A 24666-nucleotide genomic window follows, 5' to 3' on the forward strand; every position below is an offset into this window, starting at 1 on the left:
GGCTCCGGCAGCGCCGGAGAGGAGGGAGGCTCCGGAAGCGCTGGACTGAGGGGCTCTGGCGCCTCTGGACTTAGGGGCGGAAGCTCTGGCAGCGCTGGACAGAGGAGCTCAGGCGCCTCTGGACTGAGGGGCTCTGGCGCCTCTGCACTCAGGGGCTCTGGCGCCTCTGGACTGAGGGGCTCTGGCGCCTCTGGACTGAGGGGAGGAAGTTCTGGCAGCGCCAGACAGGCAGGAGACTCTGACTGCGCTGGAGAGGAGGAAGGGTCTGGCAGCGCTGGACAGAGAAGCTCTGGCACCTCTGGACTGAGGAGCTCTGGCGCTTCTGGACTGAGGGGCTCTGGCGCCTCTGGACTGAGGGGCGGAAGCCTTGGTAGCGCCGGACAGGCGGGAGCACCTGTATTGATAGGACGGAGAGACAGCCTGGTGCGGGGTGCTGGCACTGGTGGTACCGGGCTGGGGACACGCACCTCAGGGTGAATGCCTTGCAAAATACGCCAAATCAACTGCTCTCTCTCTTCACACTCCCCAATTCTATTAACACCTCCTCAAGTGTCTCCTCATCTCCCATCCGTTCACTTTCCTCCATTCTGTCCAATAACTCCTCGACCCTCTCAGACTCAGCCCTCAGCTTCGCCGATAGCTCCGATAACATCCATGGCTCCTTACGGTAAACAGGGAAAGTTAGCTCAGGTCTGGCTCCTGACTCTGCCACACTCTCCCTGTGCTCCCCCCCAAGACATTTTTGGGGCTGCCTCTCGGGCTTCCAGCCGCTCTGCCGTGCCAGCTCCTCATAATGCCGCCTCTCTGCTTTCGCTGCCTCCAGCTCGGCTCTGGGACGGCAATATTCCCCTGGCTCTGCACAGGGTCCTTTCCCGTCTAGGATCTCCTCCCAAGTCCACTTCTCCCAATAGTGCTGCCTCTCCCATTGCTGCTGCTGTTGCTCCTGCTGCTGCTGCTTCTCCTGCTGCACCTGTTGCTTTTCCTGCTGCTGCTTTTGCTGCTGCCTCTGTTTACCACGCCGCTTGGTCCTTGGTTGGTGGGTGATTCTGTCACGATCGTCGTAAGGAGCGGACCAAAATGCAGCGTGGTATCTGTTCATGATGATTTTTAATTAAAGAAAGCACTGAACACTGAATACAAACTATACAAAACAATAAACGATTAACGACTGTGAAGCTATAATGAGAACTGTGCTGACACAAGCAACTAACATAGACAATCACCCACAAACAAACAGTGAAACCCAGGCTACCTAATCAGAGACAACTAATGACACCTGCCTCTGATTGAGAACCATACTAGGCCGAAACATAGAAGTCCCGAAATCATAGAAAAACAAACATAGACTGCCCACCCCAACTCACGCCCTGACCATACTAAATAATGACAAAACAACAGAAATAAAAGGTCAGAACGTGACAATCCCTAAACTAATGGCTAACGCTCTGTCGATAAAAATCCCAGCTGCGCCTGAATTGACGAGTGCCTTATGCTGGGAATGTGGAAGAAATTCAGGGAAACAAACAGGCACAAACAGTTGAACAGAGGATTCTGGATGAGTGTGGTGCGAACTCACCTGGGGTGACGCCAGAGTGCCCTGTCTTGCCTCGACTCCCAGAGGAACCAACACGGCACGCAGACTGTGTCCTCTGCGGCCACAGATGGTGCATGTGATGGCTCCTCCTCCAGTCTCCCTATGAGCAGCCCCTCCTAACTCCATGGGCACCGAAGCGGGGGTGCTGGAAGATGGCACCGACAGAGCCACGTCTGGACGTCCGCGGGTGACCAGCAGGTTATCATACCAGATGGACAAATCCACCAGTTGGTATATGGAGATGGTGGCATCCCTGCAGGCCAGCTCACGTCGGACGTCCTCTCGTAAGTTGCATCGATAGTGGTCGATGAGGGCCCTGCGTTCCAGCCTGCTCCGCCGGCCAAGGTCCGGAATTCCAGAGCGAATTCCTGGGCGCTCCTCGTCCCCTGCCTCAAATGGAAGAGCCTTTCTCCCGCCGCTCTACCTTCGGGTGGATGGTCGAAGATGGCCAGGAAGCGACGGGTGAACTCCTCGAACTGGTCCAATCCCGCATCCTCCTCTCTCCACACGGCGTTTGCCCTCTCCAGCGCTCCTCCTGTGAGACAGGAAATTAGGGCAGCTACTCTCTCCCTTCCTGAGGGAGCTGGGTGCACGCTGGCCAGATAGAGGTCCAGTTGAAACAGGAATCCCTGGCACTTTGCTGCCATCCCATCATACTCCCTGGGAAGGGAGAGATGCATCCCACTGGAATTCTCTCCGGACGGGACGGGTGGAGGCAATCCCGGTTGTACTGGTCGAGGCGCTGGAGAGACTCCCTGTCTCTCCCAACGGTCCATGGTTTGAACAACGCGATCCATCATGGCACCAAGTTGACTTAACATTGCCGAATGTTCCTTGTCGCTCTCCTGGACGCGCTCCTCGACTCCACTAACCGGGGTATCTGCTCCTGCTGACTCCATGGTTTGGTGTGTAATTCTGTCAAAGGTGTGTAAGGGAGGCAAAGTCAGGTGCAGGAGAGCAGAGTGTAGTGAACAGGCACACTTTAATTCCGTTCCAAAATACACAGCACATAAAAACAATAACGTGACAAAAACACGGAACATGACAAAAGTAAAGCGCCCGACAATAATCCACAATACCAAACAAACAATTACACACAAAGACATGATAGGAAACAGAGGGCTAAATACATGTAGAATGATTAGGGAATGACAACCAGGTGTGTATGGGACAAGACAAAACAAATGGATATCTGAAAAATGGAGCGGTGATGGCTAGAAAGCCGGTGATGTCCATCGCTGAACGCCGCCCGAACAAGGAGAGGAGCCGACTTCGGCGGAAGTCGTGACAATGACCAGCAGGGTCAAATAATAATAATCACAGTGGTTTTTCGAGGGTGCAACAGGTCAGAACCTCAGGAGTAAATGTCAGTTAGCTTTTCATAGCCGATCATTCAGAGTATCTCTACTGCTCCTGCTGTCTCTAGAGAGTTGAAAACAGAAGGTCTGGGACAAGTAGCACGTATGGTTAACAGGTCAGGGTTCCATAGCCACAGGCAGAAAAGTTTAAACTGGAGCAGCAGCACGGCCAGGTGGACTGGGGACAGCAAGGAGTCATCAGGCCAGGTAGTTCTGAGGCACGGTCCTAGGGCTCAGGTCCTCCAAGAGAAAGAAAGAAAGATAAGAAAGAAAGAGAGAAAGAGAGAGAGAATTAGAAAGACCATACTTAAATTCACACAGGACGCCGGATAAGACAGGAGAAATACTCCAGATGTAACAGACTGACCCTAGCCCCCCGACACATACTCTACTGCAGCATAAATACTGAAGGCTGAGACAGGAGGGGTCGGGAGACAATGTGGCCCCATCCGACGATACCCCCGGACAGGGCCAAACAGGCAGGATATAACCACACCCATTTTCAATGTGTTGTCAGCAGTATCCCCCTGAGGATAGACTGGTCACTTCTTGTTGGAGACCTCATCAAATCAAATCAAATCAAAATCGAATCAAATGTATTTCTATAGCCCTTCGTACATCAGCTGATATCTCAAAGTGCTGTACAGAAACCCAGCCTAAAACTCCAAACAGCAAGCAATGAGGGTGTAGAAGCACGGTGGCTTGGAAAAACTCCCTAGAATGGCCAAAACCTAGGAAGAAACCTAGAGAGGAACCAGGCTATGTGGGGTGGCCAGTCCTCTTCTGGCTGTGCCGGGTGGAGATTATAACAGAACATGGCCAAGATGTTCAAATGTTCATAAATGACCAGCATGGTCCAATAATAATAAGGCAGAACAGCTGAAACTGGAGCAGCAGCACGGCCAGGTGGACTGGGGACAGCAAGGAGTCATCATGTCAGGTAGTTCTGGGGCATGAAAGAAAGAGAGAAAGAGAGAATTAGAGAAAGCACACTTAAATTCACACAGGACACCGAATAGGACAGGAGAAGTACTCCAGATATAACAAACTGACCCTAGCCCCCCGACACATAAACTACTGCAGCATAAATACTGGAGGCTGAGACAGGAGGGGTCAGGAGACACTGTGGCCCCATCCGAGGACACCCCCGGACAGGGCCAAACAGGAAGGATATAACCCCACCCACTTTTCCAAAGCACAGCCCCCACACCACTAGAGGGATATCTTCAACCACCAATTTACCATCCTGAGACAAGGCTGAGTATAGCCCACAAAGATCTCCGCCATGGCACAACCCAAGGGGGGCCGCCAACCCAGACAGGATGACCACATCAGTGAATCAACCCACTCAGGTGACGGACCCCTTCCAGGGACGGCATGAGAGAGCTCCAGTAAGCCAGTGACTCAGCCCCTGTAATAGGGTTAGAGGCAGAGAATCCCAGTGGAAAGAGGGGAACCGGCCAGGCAGAGACAGCAAGGGCGGTTCGTTGCTCCAGAACCTTTCCGTTCACCTTCCCACTCCTGGGCCAGACTACACTCAATCATATGACCCACTGAAGAAATGAGTCTTCAGTAAAGACTTAAAGGTTGAGACCGAGTTTGCGTCTCTGACATGGGTAGGCAGACCGTTCCATAAAAATGGAGCTCTATAGGAGAAAGCCCTGCCTCCAGCTGTTTGCTTAGAAATTCTAGGGACAATTAGGAGGCCTGCGTCTTGTGACCGTAGCGTACGTGTAGGTATGTACGGCAGGACCAAATCAGAGAGATAGGTAGGAGCAAGCCCATGTAATGCTTTGTAGGTTAGCAGTAAAACCTTGAAATCAGTCCTTGCTTTGACAGGAAGCCAGTGTAGGGAGGCTAGCACTGGAGTAATATGATACATTTTTTTGGTTCTAGTCAGGATTCTAGCAGCCGTATTTAACACTAACTGAAGTTTATTTAGTGCTTTATCCGGGTAGCCGGAAAGTAGAGCATTGCAGTAGTCTAACCTAGAAGTGACAAAAGCATGGATTAATTTTTCTGCATCATTTTTGGACAGAACGTTTCTGATTTTTGCAATGTTACGTAGATGGAAAAAAGCTGTCCTTGAAATGGTCTTGATATGTTCTTCAAAAGAGAGATCAGGGTCCAGAGTAACGCAGAGGTCCTTCACAGTTTTATTTGAGACGACTGTACAACCATTAAGATTAATTGTCAGATTCAACAGAAGACCTCTTTGTTTCTTGGGACCTAGAACAAGCATCTCTGTTTTGTCTGAATTTAAAAGTAGAAAGTTTGCAGCCATCCACTTCCTTATGTCTGAAACACATGCTTCTAGCAAGGGCAATTTTGGGGCTTCACCATGTTTCATTGAAATGTACAGCTGTGTGTCATCCGCATAGCAGTGAAAGTTAACATTATGTTTTCAGATAACATCCCCAAGAGGTAAAATATATAGTGAAAACAATAGTGGTCCTAAAACGGAACCTTGAGGAACACCGAAATGTACAGTTGATTTGTCAGAGGACAAACCATTCACGGAGACAAACTGATATCTTTCCGACAGATAAGATCTAAACCAGGCCAAAACTTGTCCGTGTAGACCAATTTGGGTTTCCAATCTCTCCAAAAGAATGTGGTGATCGATGGTATCAAAAGCAGCACTAAGGTCTATGAGCACGAGGACAGATGCAGAGCCTCGGTCCGATGCCATTAAAATGTCATTTACCACCTTCACAAGTGCAGTCTCAGTGCTATGATTTAAAACCAGACTGAAGCAAACATTGTTTGTCTTCAGGAAGGAGTGAATGCGCAACAGCCTTTTCTAAAAATTTTGAGAGGAATGGAAGATTCGATATAGGCCGATAGTTTTTTATATTTTCTGGGTCAAGGTTTGGCTTTTTCAAGAGAGGCTTTATTACTGCCACTTTTAGTGAGTTTGGTACACATCCGGTGGAGAGAGAGACATTTATTATGTTCAACATAGGAGGGCCAAGCACAGGAAGCAGCTCTTTCCAGTAGTTTAGTTGGAATAGGGGCCAGTATGCAGCTTGAAGGTTTAGAGGCCATGATTATTTTCATCATTGTGTCAAGAGATATAGTACTAAAACACTTGAGCGTCTCTCTTGATCCTTGGTCCTGGCAGAGTTGTGCAGACTCAGGACAACTGAGCTTTGAAGGAATACGCAGATTTAAAGAGGAGTCCGTAATTTGCTTTCTAATAATCATAATCTTTTCCTCAAAGAAGTTCATGAATGTATCACTGCTAAAGTGAAAGCCATCCTCTCTTGGGGAATGCTGATTTTTAGTTAGCTTTGCAACAGTATCAAAAAGGAATTTCGGATTGTTCTTATTTTCCTCAATTAAGTTAGGAAAATAGGATGATCGAGCAGCAGTAAGGGCTCTTCGGTACTGCACGGTACTGTCTTTCCAAGCTAGTCGGAAGACTTCCAGTTTGGTGTGGCGCCATTTCCGTTCCAATTTTCTGGAAGCTTGCTTCAGAGCTCGGGTATTTTCTGTGTACCAGGGAGCTAGTTTCTTATGAGAAATGTTTTTAGTTTTTAGGGGTGCAACGGCATCTAGGATATTGCGCAAGGTTAAATTGAGTTCCTCAGTTAGGTGGTTAACTGATTTTCGTCCTCTGGCGTCCTTGGGTAGACAGAGGGAATCTGGAAGGACATCAAGGAATCTTTGTGTTGTCTGTGAATTTATAGCACGGCTTTTGATGTTCCTTGGTTGGGGTCTGAGCAGATTATTTGTTGCAATGGCAAACGTAATAAAATGGTGGTCCGATAGTCCATGATTATGAGGAAAAACATTAAGATCCACAACATTTATTCCATGGGACAAAACTAGGTCCAGAGTATGACTGTGACAGTGAGTGGGTCCAGAGACATGTTGGACAAAACCCACTGAGTCGATGATGGCTCCGAAAGCCTTTTGGAGTGGGTCTGTGGACTTTTCCATGTGAATATTAAAGTCACCAAAGATTAGAATATTATCTGCTATGACTACAAGGTCCGATAGGAATTCAGGGAACTCAATGAGGAACACTGTATATGGCCCAGGAGGCCTGTAAACAGTAGCTATAAAAAGTGATTGAGTAGGCTGCATAGATTTCATGACTAGAAGCTCAAAAGATGAAAACATATTTTTTTTTTTGTAAATTGAAATTTGCTATCGTAAATGTTAGCAACACCTCCGCCTTTGCGGGATGCACGGGGGATATGGTCACTAGTGTAGCCAGGAGGTGAGGCCTCATTTAACACAGTAAATTCATCAGGCTTAAGCCATGTTTCAGTCAGGCCAATCACATCAAGATTATGATCAGTGATTAGTTCATTGACTATAATTGCCTTTGAAGTAAGGGATCTAACACTAAGTAGCCCTATTTTGAGATGTGAGGTATCATGATCTCTTTCAATAATGACAGGAATGGAGGTGGTCTTTATCCTAGTGAGATTGCTAAGGCGAACACCGCCATGTTTAGTTTTGCCCAACCTAGGTCGAGGCACAGACACGGTCTCAATGGTGATAGCTGAGCTGACTACACTGACTGTGCTAGTGGCAGACTCCACTATGCTGGCCAGCTGGCTAACAGCCTGCTGCCTGGCCTGCACCCTATTTCATTGTGGAGCTAGAGGAGTTAGAGCCCTGTCTATGTTGGTAGATAAGATGAGAGCACCCCTCTAGCTAGGATGGAGTCCGTCACTCCTCAGCAGGTCAGGCTTGGTCCTGTTTGTGGGTGAGTCCCAGAAAGAGGGCCAATTATCTACAAATTCTATCTTTTGGGAGGGGCAGAAAACAGTTTTCAACCAGCGATTGAGTTGTGAGACTCTGCTGTAGAGCTCATCACTCCCCCTAACTGGGAGGGGGCCAGAGACAATTACTCGATGCCGACACATCTTTCTAGCTGATTTACACGCAGAAGCTATGTTGCGCTTGGTGATCTCTGACTGTTTCATCCTAACATCGTTGGTGCCGACGTGGATAACAATATCTCTATACTCTCTACACTCGCCAGTTTTAGTTTTAGCCAGCACCATCTTCAGATTAGCCTTAACGTCGGTATCCCTGCCCCCTGGTAAACAGTGTATGATCGCTGGATGATTCGTTTTAAGTCTAATACTGCGGGTAATGGAGTCGCCAATGACTAGAGTTTTCAATTTGTCAGAGCTAATGGTGGGAAGCTTCAGCGTCTCAGACCCCGTAAAGGGAGGAGTAGAGACCAGAGAAGACTCGGCCTCTGACTCCGACTCCCTGCTTAATGGGGAAAACCGGTTGAAAGTTTCTGTCTGCTGAATGAGCGACACCGGTTGAGCATTCCTACAGCATTTCCTTCCAGAAACCGTGAGAAAGTTGTCCGGCTGCGGGGACTGTGCCAGGGGATTTATACTACTATCTGTACTTACTGGTGGCACAGACGCTGTTTCATCCTTTCCTACACTGAAATTACCCTTGCCTAACGATTGCGTCTGAAGCTGGGCTTGTAGCACAGCTATCCTCGCGTAAGGCGATCGTTCTCCTGTATATTATGAGTACAGCGACTGCAATTAGAAGGCATCATGTTAATGTTACTACTTAGCTTCGGCTGTTGGAGGTCCTGATGAACCGTGTCCAGATAAAGGTATCCCATAGGGAGAAACCAAAGGAGACACAGGAACATAAAGATAAACCCAAGGAGAAGAGGATCCCTCAAGCCCTGACCTTTCTTCAGCTGTTTACACTGCTGAGCTGCGTCAGGGTGAAGAAAACACCCTTTGATCCCTCCCAGAGTGGTGATGGGAGAAAGGGAACAACGATAAACGATACAAACAACAATAATGACTCTGATACTGGTGAGTGTTAGGAGGTGTATATTGATTAGTGCTGATTAATGTTACTACTTAGCTTCGGCTGTTGGAGGTCCTGACGAACCGTGTCCAGATAAAGCGTCCGGAGTGAAAAAGTTGAGGGAAAAAACAAAAATATAAACGGTAATTAAAAAGTAAAAACCATAAAGTTGTCAGGTAACAAAATAGGTTGGCAACAAAATGCACAGCAACTCGTAAACAAGTCTCAACTATGCTATAATCCCAACATCAACAATGTTACAGTCTCTAGAGGAAAGAAATGGCTTCTCTCAATGTCCTTGTAACTAGATCACTGTGATGCCCTGACCACTTCATGTGGATAGAGGAGTGGGTGTGAGCGTGTGTGTGTTTTTGTGTGTGTAGGTGTGTGTACGTGCATGTCTGTGTATTCGTGCATGTCTGTGTGTACATCTGGGTGAGAGACACTTTGATCTCCTTATTTGGTAGATTAATATTTGAATTCATAGATGGATACATCTCACCATCCCTCCAACTGTCTCTCCTCTATATCCACCCAGTCACCCCCCTCTCTTCTCTCCCTCCCCTTTCAGAGTTAATATGTTCTGCATCTTTTGTAGATTAACAATCCTCAAAAACGTCATGCTTAATTACATACATGTACAGTAACTATGTTATGTTGAATTAGTTCCAAGTCTACTTAGTCAACAGTATGTTGATGTCAGGCTGATCTTTATTGTGGAGAGTGCACTCATGTACAACTAGGGGGTTTCTCAGGTGAGGGACAGCTTGGCTGTAGCCCTAAACCATGTGCTGCTACTACTGCTTCTCCATGCAGACCACAGGCATGACAGAGACAGAAAAGTGCAGTTTGACCGAAATCTTCCCTGTGAGAATTCATAAAATACCTAAATTCTCAAAGTGGTTTTCTAACGGAGCATTTTTCACCTGGTATTTTAATACTTAATTCAATAGTTTCAAAGCTCTCTATTCTGTCACCATTCAAGGTGATAAAACGACACATACAGTTTGTGTGCTAATCAATTACTCTGATGACACCAATATATCCTCCCCTCCTGTAATACAGGCAAAGAGAATGATGTGCTGTAGTATGAGGATGTTCCCACCATCCTTATTTAGGTTGACTTACTTCACCAATCTCCCTGTAATCTGTTGGAAACCCACCAGTAACAAAGCATCTTCAGGTGGCTCAGATATGTGGTGACAGGAGGACTCTATTTGATGCATGTGTAACAAAGGTAATTAGGCCCTGAGTTTGTGAGGTGTTATTAAAATGCTAAACAGTTTAAGGGCTGGATAACATGACGATCTAAACCTCATCAGGATGTGGGAGGGAAGGACAGAGGGAGGAAATAGAACACGTCTGATTTTTTTCGCTGTGGGTGAATGTTATTTCATACATTACAGAATGCAATATGCTTATGGATCATTATTGTCCAAATGAACTCTATGCTGATATATTCACTCTCCCCTACCTGTAGTAGTTTGATTGTTCCCTTGGCAGTAATATTTATTATTTTTGGTGAATTCAAACAAATAGGTCTAATCTAAACATGCTGCGTCACATATCAACCGTAGTAAAAATTTGCTGAAGAAAATATGTTTTATTAATTGATCAAAGTATAGCTTTTGCTACATTGAAATGTTCATTAGGCCTATTGGCTCTTCAGAGATGCAGAGGCAGCTCGGTCTCCATCAGTCAAAAAGTGCTGCAATCTCCAGCAGCATTGCATCCTCATTGGCATTATCAGTAGCAGGGGTAGCGGAGGCAGCCATATCCTTCAGCTCATTGTCATCTTCATACTCAGCGATGAGGTCTTCCAGGCTGGTCTCACTGATGGATTTCTTCATAGAGGTGTCTGTTAGGGTGGAGATCAAATCTTTAGCAGAGTCATCCTTCACATCCTCATCAGTAGTGATCATGCCCTTAGTGCTCTCAGGGGCCAGTGCCATGTCAAGAGTGGAGGTCTGGGTAATGGAGTCTGACGTGTGAAGATCTATCATGGTCTCCGATGAGACCATGGAGATCTGGCTCTGAGAGGTAGAAGTGGTCTGTGTGTCTGTGTTCATATCTGATGTTTGTGTTTCCATCTGCGCATGTGTCGAAGTGTTGGTAGAGGATGGCGTTCTCTCTGTCCTAGTTGCCATAGACGAGGTGGGCAGAGGGACTCCGGGTAGCTGCCACTCCAGTGGGAGGATGGCCTGGTTCCGAGCCAGGGAAAACTGAGAGAGGGAGCTCTACCCGGAGGAAAAGGGTGGTTAGGTTGAGGTCAGAGGGGAAATTGTCTAGATGTTTGAATCTCTGTCTGTCCGTATAGTAATTTAGGTTTCAGTAACTTACGTGGGCACATGGTAGAGTCGGAGAGTCAGGTCTTATGTAAATTTCCTCCACAGGGGTCTTCACTTGCCGGCGTGTCCTTCGATTTTCCTGCACAACACAATTGTAACACCCAATGATAACACAGCATTATCAGAAAGATATTTTGCTCACAATAAAATATGATACAGCATGTTTGGTTGTCTCACAGAGGTAGGTCTTTGTCCTGAATTAGTTCCCTTGTCTGTTTCTGGTGTTGTACTTACGGGTTCGTGGTCCTGAGATGATTTCAACAGCTGAACTTTAGTCCGGTCCTTCTCCCTCCCCACCTTTCCATTAATCTTGTCCTTGACCCTTTTGGTTGTAACATCACCTCCAGACAAGTCTGAACCTGTGTAGATTAGACATTTTGATTTTGAAGACACGTTCTTCCAAGTGGAGCCAATCTCATTCTATATCTAATCAGCAGACACCCCATAACACTCACCAGTATCAGATGCATTATCTTTGTCCTGGTCCTTTCTACTCTGTCTGTTCTGAGAGGGACGAGATTTCCTCAGCTTGACTTTCCCACCACAGCAGAAGAGAGTGAACAGCTGCAGGGCCGCCACAGCTGGATGGAGGCTCTTCTTCTTCTCTTTCTGCTGGGTCTTCTTTGCTTGCTCCTCAGGGGAGACCTCAGTGTCACAATCAGTAAGTACATCAGTTAGAAATCTACTGACATTTCAAACTACAATATCAATGTTGAATATACATAGCCAATGAGCTCTAGCTTGATTGGCAACAAATATTATTTCCTAAGTGTGTTTCCATGTCAAAATGTTAACCCATAATAACTAGGGTTAGTGCTGTCAGTGATCCTTGGGCCTTCCCTACCCTAAACCCTAACCTTAACCCCTACCTTAACCTTAACCCTTACCTTAACCCTTTCAATTTCAACGTCAAAGGTCAGAGTTGGGACGTTCCATGGATTCTGTTTAGACTTTTCCTAATAACTATTAGGGCCTACCCCATCTGAAGGGGCATTGTGACATTATCACATTTGTCAAGCCATGTCAAAGGATCAGATTCAACACAATATGCTGTGTTTTCCTTATTGTGGTCATTATCAGTTGTCAAATGCATGGGTTAATCCTCATTAATAAGCAAGTTTGGATGTCTTACCGAGTTAGGTCTTTGTTTAATGTCTTTTTCTTTTTCCTGTGTCGTTCTGCATTTGTGGTCCTGAGATTCAATGCTATGTTTCTCTCCCCCAACCTTTCCTTTACTCTTGTCCTTGATCCTTTTCACGTCACCTGCAGAGTAGTCCAAGCCTGTAAGTGAAACATTTCTAAGACACATGACCTGTTTTTTTCCAAGTGAAGCCTAGATAATTGTACAATGTAGCAGCACTAATCAATATACACCTCCTAACACTCACCAGTATCAGAGTCATTATTGTTGTTTGTATCGTTTATCATTGTTCCCTTTCTCCCATCACCACTCTGGGAGGGATCAAAGGGTGTTTTCTTCACCTTGATGCAGCTCAGCAGTGTAAACAGCTGAAGAAAGGTCAGGGCTTGAGGGATCCTCTTCTCCTTGGGTTTATCTTTATGTTCCTGTGTCTCCTTTGGTTTCTCCCTATGGGATACCTCAGGGACAGGGTCACTTAGTCTCTGACCCATGTCACGACAAGGTAGTGTACTGTTGTAATCAATCAAATCAGTTATAGGTTGGGAGATCGTTCGAATGTAGCTAATGCGCTCTACCTGAGCTTGTCTGACCGTTTTAATGTGGTCTGAGATTATGACATAAGTGTGTTTCCGTGGCAACATGTTACCTCATAATGTTCCCTTATAACAACTAGTTCTCCTTCCCTGGTAAAGGGGCATTGTGACATCACCAAGTTAGTTACCTATCCACATATCCACCCAGAACACTGGAACAGCCTATTTCTATGGACCTAGTCTGCCTGTATGTCTGTATTTTCCTGCTGGATCAAATTAAGATCCTACCACTGTATGTCTGTCTCTCTCTTTCCTTCTCTCTACCTCTCTCTCTCTGCCTGTACTCATATTCAACCTCTGCCTTCACCCTATTGCAGCAGTTGATTTTCTCATAATTTGCCTGCATCATGTTGCAAGGAGAGAGTGGCTGAGCACAGGTCAATCACTCCACAATGAGTATGATTATTCAGTTGATTATCAAGTGCCACATTCAACAGACTACTACTGTTGGCAATCAGAATACAATGTTGTTGTAGTCCAAGAGTCGACTCAGTGAATACATGCAGCACAATGGGCAAGAGTCATGGCAACACGTCTATTCATACCTCCTCTATGTTTGCACTATTAAAAGCAGATCGCCGCCACATGTAGCATTAGAGACAACAAGCCTCCCTGGCTCAGCACCTGTTAGTGTCAGCTTTTAAGTGCTACATGTCAGCCTGATAATTACTCTGTGTGTGATCAGCAGAAGTGATTGGTGATAAAAGCTCACAGAACATGATAGGCTAACACCTCTGTAGGCACCTGGATGTATCACAGTAGTTTATCCATTTCACTCAGACTACTAACGATAGGTTTGCAGGTATGCACGCACAAACACACACCACATGCACAAACACACACCACATGCACACACACACACACACACACATTTATGTGTTTGCAACCACGCATGCATTTCTAGGAACGCATGCACACACACATTACTGAAGACACGGACACACACACACTGTCCATCATGTCCTATGAGCAGGGTAAAGACAGGGCCAGCAAAAACTGACAGACTGTAATAGAGCCTGTCTGTCAAATCAAATGTATTTATAAATCAAATCAAATTTATTTATGAAGCCCTTCTTAGATCTGCTGATATCTCAAAGTGCTGTACAGATACCCAGCCTAAACCCGCAAACAGCAAGCAATGCAGGGGTGGAAGCACGATGGCTATGAAAAACTCCCTAGAAAGGCCAGAACCTAGGAAGACACCTAGAGACGAACTAGGCTATGAGGGGTGACCAGTACTCTTCTGGCTGTGCCGGGTGGAGATTGTAACAGAACATAGCCAAGATGTTCAAATGTTCATAGATGACTGTCAAAGGTGTGTATGGGAGACAAAGTCAGGTGCAGGAGAGCAGAGTGTAGTGAACAGGCACACTTTAATTCCTTTCCAAAATACATAGCACATAAAAACAAAAACGTGCCAAAGACACGGAACATGACATAAGTAAAGCGCCCGACAATAATCCACAATACCAAACAAACAATTACACACAAAGACATGATGGGAAAAAGAGGGCTAAATACATATATCATGATTAGGGAAAAATGAAAGAAAATGAAAAATGGAGAGTTGATGGCTAAAAAAACTGTGACTTCAATCGCCGAACGTCGCCCAAATAAGGAGAGGAAACGACTTCGGGGGAAGTCGTGACAGTACCCCGCCCTTGACGCGAAGCTCCAGTGGCACGCCGACACCAGCTTCGAGGACGACCCGGATGGCGAAGTGAAGGGCGATCCGGCGACGGTGAAACTCCCGCAGCAGTTCAGGATCTAAAACATCCGCAACCGGAACACAGCACCTCTCCTCCGGACCCTACCCCTCCCATTCCACAGGGTACTGAAGACACCTCGCCCGACACCTCGAATATAGGATGGAACGAACGATGTACACTGGGGCCCCCTCGATGTCCAAAGGGGGTGGAGGGACCTCCCACACCTCAGATTCCTGGAGCGGACCAGCCACCACCGGCCTGAGGAGAGACACATGGAACGAGGGGTTAATACGATAATCAGAGGCACAAACCGTGGACCCAGCTTTCGGCAGGGCAGTCGGAGGGGCAGTGTAACGACTCTCCTCTTCTTCTTACAAGTAGTAAGAGATGTCGGACCAATGTGCAGCGTGGTAAGTGTCCATTTTAATATATAAAACTGAACACTACAAAAATACAAAATAACAACGTGAATGAACAAACGAAAATCTAAACAGTCCCATATGGTACAAACACAGACACAGGAAACAATCACCCACCACTCAAAAGTGAAACAGGCTACCTAAGTATGGTTCTCAATCAGGGACAACGAATGACAGCTGCCTCTGATTGAGAACCATACCGGGCCAAACACAGAAATGCCAAATCATAGAAAAAGGAACATAGACAACCCACCCAATTCACACCCTGACCATACTAAAACAAAGACATAACAAAAGAACTAAGGTCAGAACGTGACGGGCAGGTTACGGGTCGAGAGCCAGACCCGGTCTCACTGCGGTGATGGTCCCTTCTGGTTATTTGGCAGTGAGCGGCTCGCTGGAGGTGTACACGGGTGGCCTCCCATGTCTCCTCCGCCCGCCTAAACCAGTCACCACCGCAGGAGCTTCAGTCTGACCCTGATGCCATTGCACCAGAACCAGCTGGTACCCCAATACACACTGAAAGGGGGAGAGGTTAGTGGAGGAGTGACGAAGCAAGTACTGTGCCATCTCGGCCCAGTGCACGAACGCAGCCCACTCACCCAGCCGGTCCTGGCAATAAGACCGCAGAAACCTGCCCACATCCTGGTTGACTCTCTCTCCCTGCCCGTTACTCTCGAGGTGAAAACCTGAGGTAAGGCTGATCGAGAACCCCAGACGTTCCATGAATGCCTTCCAAACTCTTGACATGACCTGGGGACCCCGGTCCGACACTATATCCTCAGGCACCCCGTAGTGCCGGAAGATGTGAGTCAACAGGGCTTCCGCAGCCTGCAGGGCCATAGCATGACCGAGCAGAGGGAGGGAGGAGGGAGGAGGGAGGAGATGACAGGACTTAGAAAAACGATCCACAACGACCAGGATCGTAGTGTTTCCCTGTGAAAGAGAAAGATCTGTTAGGATATCCACTGACAGATGTGACCAAGGTCGTTGTGGAACGGGTAAGGGATTTAATTACCTCTGGACATGTGTCTTTGAGCCTTATACTAGGCACACACCGAGCAGGAGGAAACATAAGCCCTCACGTCTTTTGCCAAGGTGGGCCATCAGTACTTTCCAGTCAGACAGAGCACCGTCAGAGATGTGTGGGCTCAATAGATCAACTGGTCACGGACAGCTGACGGAAGGTACATACGCCCAACGGGGCACTGGAGGGGGGCGGGCTATGTACGCAAAGCCTGCTCAATTTCCACATCCAGCTCCCACACGACCAGCGCTACCAGGAAGGAGGCCGGGGGTATGGGAGTCTGATCCATGGGCCGCTCCTCTGTGTCACACAGCCGGGACAGTGCGTCTGCCGTCTTATTCTGGGAACCTGGTCTGTAGGATAGGGTAAACACAAAACGGGTAAGGAACATGGCCCACCTTGCCTGATGGGAATTCAGTCTCCTCGCTGCCTGGATGTACTCCAGTTTGCGGTGGTCAGTCCAGATGAAGAAAGGGTGTTTAGCCCCCTCAAGCCAATGTCTCCACACCTTCAACGCTTTAACCGCAGCCAACAACTCGTGGTCCCCCACATCATAGTTAAGCTCCGCTGGGCTGAGCTTCTTCGAGAAGAAAGCACAGGGGCGGAGTTTTGGTGGCGTACCCGAGTGCTGTGAGAGCACGGCTCCTAGCCCAGCCTCGGACGCGTCCACCACTATGAATGCCAAAGAGGGATCCAGATGGGCCTGCACGGGTGCCGAAGTAAACAGAGCTCTTAGCTGCCCAAAAGCCCTGTCCGCTTCAGCCGACCATTACAACCATACAGGACCCCCCTTCAGCAATGAGGTAATGGGAGCAGCAACCAGGCCGAAACCCCGGACATTTCTCCGGTAGAAATTGGCAAACCCTAAAAACCGCTGCCCCTCCTTTACCGTGGTGGGAGTCGGCCAATTACGCATGGCTGCAATGTGGTCACTCTCCATCTCCACCCCTTATGTGAAAATGCGATACCCTTGGAAAGAGACAGCCTGCTGAAAGAACAGGCACTTCTCAGCCTTGACATACAGGTAAAGGCTCCAACAGTCGTCCAAGTACCTTGCGCACCAAGGACACATGCTCGGTGCGTGTAGCAGATTATATCAGAATGTCAGCGATATACACCACTACACCCTGCCTGTGCAGGTCCCTGAACATCTCGTCTACAAAGGACTGGAAAACTGATGGAGCATTCATCAACCTGTGCGGCATGACGAGGTACTCATAATGCACTGTGGTGGTACTAAACGCTGTCTTCCACTCGTCTCCCTCCCGGATACGCACCAGTTTATACGTACTCCTGTGATCAGTTTCGTGAAGAAGCGCGCCCCATGCATTGATTCAATTGCCGTGGCAATAAGAGGTAGCGGATAACTGTATCTCACCGTGATTTGATTGACTCCTCTATAGTCAATGCACGGGCGTAAACCTCCATCCATCTTCTTCACAAAAAATAAACTTGAGAAGGCGGATGACGCAGCGATTCAGAGACATATGTATTCATAGCCACCGTCTCTGCTTGCTACAGGAGATACACGTGACTCCTGGGAAGCACAGCATCTGCCAGGAGACTTATCGCACAATCCCAACGTCGATGAGGTGGTAATCGAGTCGCCTTCCTTTGACAGAAGGCGAGAGCCAAATCGGCATATTCTGGGGGATGTGGACAGTGGAGACATGGTCTTGACTTTCCCTGCCGTGGTAGCACCAACGGCAACACCTACACACCTCCCTGAGCACTCTCGCGACCACCCCGTGGGAGCCCTCTGTTGCCAGAAAATAGTGTGGTTTTGCAGAGCCAACGAGGGATGGCCTAATACCACAGGAAACGCAGGAGAGTCAATGAGGAAGAGGCTGATTTTCTCCTCGTGATCCCCCTGCATAACCATGGCCAAGGAGATGGTGGCCTCCCTGATTATTCCGGACCATAATGGTCGACTATCCAGAGCGTGAACCGGGAAGGGTCTAACTACAGGAAAAATGGGGATCCCTAAACTAATGGCTAACGCTCTGTCGATAAAATTCCCAGCTGCTCATGAATCAACGAGCGCCTTATGCTGGGAATGTGGAGAAAATTCAGGGAAACAAACAGGCACAAACAGTTGATCAACTGAGGATTCTGGATGAGTGTGGTGCGAACTCACCTGGGGTTACGCCAGAGTTGCCTCGACTCCCAGAGGAACCAACATGCCACCGACCGGCAGTGTCTCTGCGGCCTCAGATGGTGCATGTGATGGCTCCTCCTCCAGTCTCCCTTTGAGCAGCCCCTCCTAACTCCATGGGCACCGTAGTGGGGGTGCTGGAAGATGGCACTAACAGAGCCTCCTCTGGACATCCGCGGGTGACCAGCAGGTTATCATACCGGATGGACAAATCCACCAGTTGGTCAAAGGAGATGGTGGCATCCCTGCAGGCCAGCTCACGTCGGACGTCCTCTCGTAGGTTGCATCGATAGTGGTCGATGAGGGCCCTGCGTTCCTGCCCGCTCTGCCGGCCAAGGTCCGGAAGAGCCTTTCCCCCGGGTGAACTCCTCGAAGTGGTCCAACGTCGCGTCCTCCTCTCTCCACACAGTGTTTGCCCACTCCAGCGCTCCTCCTGTGAGAAAGGAAATGAGGGCAGCTTCTCTCAATGTCCTTGTAACCAGATCATTGTGATGCCCTGGCCACTTCATGTGGATAGAGGACTGGGTGTGAGCGTGTGTGTGTGTGTGTGTGTGTGTGTGTGTGTGTGTGTGTGTGTGTGTGTGTGTGTGTGTGTGTGTGTGTGTGTGTGTGTAGGTGTGTGTACATGCATGTCTGAGTGTACGTGCATGTCTATGTGTACATTTGGGTTAGAGACACTTTGATCTCCTTATTTGGTAGATTAATATTTGAATTCATAGATTGATACATCTCACCATCCCTCCTACTGTCTCTCCTCTATATCCACCCAGTCACCCCCCTCTCTCCTCTCTCCCTCCCCTTTCAGAGTTAATATGTCCTGCATCTTTTCTAGATTAACAATCCTCAAAAACGTCATGCTTAATTATATACATGTACAGTATCTATGTTATATTGATTTAAATCCAAGTCTACTTTGTCAACAGTATATTGATGTCAGGGTGATCTTTATTGTGGAGAGTGCACTCATGTACAACTAGGGGGTTTCTCAGGTGAAGGACAGCTTGGCTGTAACCCTAAACGATGTGCTGCTACTACTGCTTGTCTCAGCTCATTATCCATGTGTGTAGGCCACTGGAATATGCAACTCTGGGGTGTCTGTACAGCTGGTGACCACAGGCATGACAGAGACAGAAAAGTGCAGTTTGACTGAAATCTTCCCTGTGAGAATTCATAAAATACCTAAATTCTCAAAGTGGTTTTCTAACGGAGCATTTTTCACCTGGTATTTTAATACTTAATTCAATAGTTTCAAAGCTCTCTATTCTGTCACCATTCAAGGTGATAAAACGACACATACAGTTTGTGTGCTAATCAATTACTCTGATGACACCAATATATCCTCCCCTCCTGTAATACAGGCAAAGAGAATGATGTGCTGTAGTATGAGGATGTTCCCACCATCCTTATTTAGGTTGACTTACTTCACCAATCTCCCTGTAATCTGTTGGAAACCCACCAGTAACAAAGCATCTTCAGGTGGCTCAGATATGTGGTGACAGGAGGACTCTATTTGATGCATGTGTAACAAAGGTAATTAGGCCCTGAGTTTGTGAGGTGTTATTAAAATGCTAAACAGTTTAAGGGCTGGATAACATGACGATCTAAACCTCATTAGGATGTGGGAGGGAAGGACAGAGGGAGAAAATAGAACACGTCTGATTTGTATTCGCTGTGGGTGAATGTTATTTCATACATTACAGAATGCAATATGCTTATGGATCATTATTGTCCAAATGAACTCTATGCTGATATATTCACTCTCCCCTACCTGTAGTAGTTTGATTGTTCCCTTGGCAGTAATATTTATTATTTTTGGTGAATTCAAACAAATAGGTCTAATCTAAACATGCTGCGTCACATATCAACCGTAGTAAAAATTTGCTGAAGAAAATATGTTTTATTAATTGATCAAAGTATAGCTTTTGCTACATTGAAATGTTCATTAGGCCTATTGGCTCTTCAGAGATGCAGAGGCAGCTCGGTCTCCATCAGTCAAAAAGTGCTGCAATCTCCAGCAGCATTGCATCCTCATTGGCATTATCAGTAGCAGGGGTAGCGGAGGCAGCCATATCCTTCAGCTCATTGTCATCTTCATACTCAGCGATGAGGTCTTTCAGGCTGGTCTCACTGATGGATTTCTCCATAGAGGTGTCTGTTAGGGTGGAGATCAAATCTTTAGCAGAGTCATCCTTCACATCCTCATCAGTAGTGATCATGTCCTTAGTGCTCTCAGGGGTCAGTGCCATGTCAAGAGTGGAGGTCTGGGTAATGGAGTCTGACGTGTGAAGATCTATCATGGTCTCCGATGAGACCATGGAGATCTGGCTCTGAGAGGTAGAAGTGGTCTGTGTGTCTGTGTTCATATCTGATGTCTGTGTTTCCATCTGCGCATGTGTCAAAGTGTTGGTAGAGGATGGGGTTCTCTCTGTCCTAGTTGCCATAGACGAGGTGGTCAGAGGGACTCCGGGTAGCTGCCACTCCAGCGGAAGAATGACCAGGTTCCGAGCCAGGGAAAACTGAGAGAGGGAGCTCTACCCGGAGGAAAAGGGTGGTTAGGTTGAGGTCAGAGGGGAAATTGTCTAGATGCTTTAATCTCTGTCTGTATAGTAATTTAGGTTTCAGTATCTTACGTGGGCACGTGGTAGAGTCGGAGAGTCAGGTCTTATGTAAATTTCCTCCACAGGGGTCTTCACTTGCCGGGGTGTCCTTCGATTGTCCTGCACAACACAATTGTAACACCCAATGATAACACAGCATTATCAGAAAGATATTTTGCTCACAATAAAATATGATACAGCATGTTTGGTTGTCTCACAGAGTTAGGTCTTTGTCCTGAATTAGTTCCCTTGTCTGTTTCTGGTGTTGGACTTACAGGTTTGTGGTCCTGAGATGATTTCAACAGCTGAACTTCAGTCCGGTCTTTCTCCCTCCCCACCTTTCCATTAATCTTGTCCTTGACCCTTTTGGTTGTAACATCACCTCCAGACAAGTCTGAACCTGTGTAGATTAGACATTTTGATTTTGAAGACACGTTGTTCCAAGTGGAGCCAATCTCATTCTATATCTAATCAGCAGACACCGCATAACACTCACCAGTATCAGATGCATTATCTTTGTCCTGGTCCTTTCTACTCTGTCTGTTCTGAGAGGGACGAGACTTCCTCAGCTTGACTTTCCCACCACAGCAGAAGAGAGTGAACAGCTGCAGGGCCGCCACAGCTGGATGGATGCTCTTCTTCTTCTCTTTCTGCTGGGTCTTCTTTGCTTGCTCCTCAGGGGAGACCTCAGTGTCGCAATCAGTACATCAGTTAGAAATCTACTGACATTTCAAACTACAATATCAATGTTGAATATACATAGCCAATGAGCTCTAGCTTGATTGGCAACAAATATTATTTCCTAAGTGTGTTTCCATGTCAAAATGTTACCCCATAATAACTAGGGTTAGTGCTGTCCGTGATCCTTGGGACGTCCCTACCCTAAACCCTAACCTTAACCCCAATCTTAACCTTAACCCTTACCTTAACCATTTCAATTCCAAAGTCAAAGGTCAGAGTTGGGACGTTCCATGGATTCTGTTTAGACTTTTCCTAATAACTATTAGGGCCTACCCCATCTGAAGGGGCATTGTGACATTATCACATTTGTCAAGCCATGTCAAAGGATCAGATTCAACACAATATGCTGTGTTTTCCTTATTGTGGTCATTATCAGTTGTCAAATGCATGGGTTAATCCTCATTAATAAGCAAGTTTGGATGTCTTACCGAGTTAGGTCTTTGTTTAATGTCTTTTTCTTTTTCCTGTGTCGTTCTGCATTTGTGGTCCTGAGATTCAATGCTATGTTTCTCTCCCCCAACCTTTCCTTTACTCTTGTCCTTGATCCTTTTCACATCACCTGCAGAGTAGTCCAAACCTGTAAGTGAAACATTTCTAAGACACATGACCTGTTTTTTTCCAAGTGAAGCCTAGATAATTGTACAATGTAGCAGCACTAATCAATATACACCTCCTAACACTCACCAGTATCAGAGTCATTATTGTTGTTTGTATCGTTTATCGTTGTTCCCTTTCTCCCATCACCACTCTGGGAGGGATCAAAGGGTGTTTTCTTCACCTTGATGCAGCTCAGCAGTGTAAACAGCTGAAGAAAGGTCAGGGCTTGAGGGATCCTCTTCTCCTTGGGTTTATCTTTATGTTCCTGTGTCTCCTTTGGTTTCTCCCTATGGGATACCTCAGGGACAGGGTCACTTAGTCTCTGACCCATGTCACGACAAGGTAGTGTACTGTTGTAATCAATCAAATCAGTTATAGGTTGAGAGATCGTTCGAATGTAGCTAATGCGCTCTACCTGAGCTTGTCTGACCATTTTAATGTGGTCTGAGATTATGACATAAGTGTGTTTCCGTGGCAACATGTTACCTCATAATGTTCCCTTATAACAACTAGAGCTCCATCCCCGGTAAAGGGTCATTGTGACATCATCAAGTTAGTTACCTATCCACATATGCACCCAGAACACTGGAACAGCCTATTTCTATAGACCTAGTCTGCCTGTATGTCAGTATGTCTGTCTGTCTGTACAGATTTAGGATATTAATTTGATCACTCTTTTGTTTCTGAGACTTGTACTGCAGAACAAGAAATGCCAACTTGTATTACAAAAGGCTTTGTAAGTTTGTAATTTCCATTTTCCATTTCCAGTTTTGCCCAAATAAACAATGTATCAAAGCCTACAAAAAATCTCCATTAATTATAATCCACATAATATTTCACATTTCCTGTTACTGCAGAATTATTTTCCTGCTGTTGCAAACTGGATCAAATTAAGTTCCTATAACTGTATGTCTGTCTCTCTCTTCCCTTCTCTCTACCTCTCTCTCTCTGCCTGTACTCATATTCAACCTCTGCCTTCACGCTATTGCAGCAGTTCATTTTCTCATAATTTGCCTGCACCATGTTGCAAGGAGAGAGTGGCTGAGCACAAGTCAATCACTCCGCAATGAGTATTATTATACAGTTGATTATCAAGTGCCACATTCAACAGACTACTACTGTTGGCAATCAGAATACATTATTGTTGTAGTCCAAGAGTCGACTCATTGAATACATGCAGCCCAGTGGGCAAGAGTCATGGCAACACGTCTATTCATACGTCCTCTATGTTTGCACTATTAAAAGCAGATCGCCACCACATATAGCATTAGAGACAGCAACCCTCCCTGGCTCAGCACCTGTTAGTGTCAGCTTTTAAGTGCTACATGTCAGCCTGATAATTACTCTGTGTGTCATCAGCAGAGGTGATTGGTGATAAAAGCTCACACAACATGATAGGCTAACACCTCTGTAGGCACCTGGATGTATCACAGTAGTTTATCAATTTCACTCAGACCACTAACGATAGGTTTGCAGGTATGCACGCACAAACACACACCACATGCACACTCTCACACACGTCACACTCACACACCCTATTGTCACACAATAATGGTTGGTGTCTGTGGACTGCGGGTCCATGGGTCATGGTTGTTAACCTGACAAGAGGTGACATCAGGCTGGCTGTCTTAAAGGCGAGAGAGAGAGAGAGAGAGAGACCTGTGACACTGCGCATACTAATGGTAACTAAATTATTCATCTGTAGCACGGCATCATCCAACAGCAGCGCTGCTAGCTAACGGCCTGGTTTAGATCAGTCAGGGATGAGAGGCCTTATCTACATCACAGCAACTCTAACCAACGGCCTGAGTGATGCTAAATGCTAGACAGAGGAGAAGAGAGGGATCATGGACAATAGAAAAGAAACAGACTGCAGCTAGCTGAATGTAATGGGGAGCAGATATGGAAGAGGATGTTCTACAGTGCAGTAGCACCAGTCTCTGTCTGTTGCCAGCACTACTGGTAGAAGTGATACACGCTCTCTCTTTATGGTGGTCCATGTTAATGCCCTGCTTAGCAGTGTTATGTGCTATACAGCATAGTGTATGGCTGTGTAAAAGTCGTATGTTAATGACCTGTGAAAGAGCAGTATTGACGAGCTGCGTTAAAGCAGTAAGACCATGAGATGGTGTGTTTTATATCCCATGGGATGTGGGACCTGAAGTAAAAGGCAATGTCTTGCCTTGATATAACGATACAGAAAAAAGCATGGAAGAAAAAATGCATTTCCATTGGCCTCCTTAGCTGGGATGAGATAACAGAGAAATCATCACTGTGTGGCAGGTGGAGCGTAAAGAAGCCCCAAATGGCCATGTAGAAATCTTAATCTGTGGTGGACAGGACAGTGGTAGAGCTCATGGAGGTACCCAGACAGCAGAGCTGATGTAAAGAATGTGGTGTCATACAACGAGATGCAACACTACAACAATGGTACTCTAATTTATCAATGTTTTGTGAAGAGGAAAGTAGTGCTCTCTCCATACGACATACAACACACACACACAGAGAAAGACAGTTCATCTGCCCCTGTCGTCTGGTGGTCGACTCCATAGAGATCCTATTAAATTACTAAAGGG

General features: G+C 46.7%; 1 long non-coding RNA gene across 1 annotated transcript; it reads left to right on the forward strand.

The window, feature by feature from the left end:
- The first annotated feature begins 8463 nt into the window (after positions 1-8463).
- LOC121847884 lies at positions 8464-8885 on the forward strand. The gene is made up of 2 exons (XR_006084753.1): positions 8464-8530; positions 8836-8885. It is a non-coding gene; the product is annotated as an uncharacterized LOC121847884 (long non-coding RNA).
- Positions 8886-24666: the final 15781 nt, after the last annotated feature.

The sequence above is a fragment of the Oncorhynchus tshawytscha genome, linkage group LG12 (genome assembly GCF_018296145.1).
Source record: "Oncorhynchus tshawytscha isolate Ot180627B linkage group LG12, Otsh_v2.0, whole genome shotgun sequence".
Lineage (NCBI taxonomy): Eukaryota > Metazoa > Chordata > Actinopteri > Salmoniformes > Salmonidae > Oncorhynchus > Oncorhynchus tshawytscha.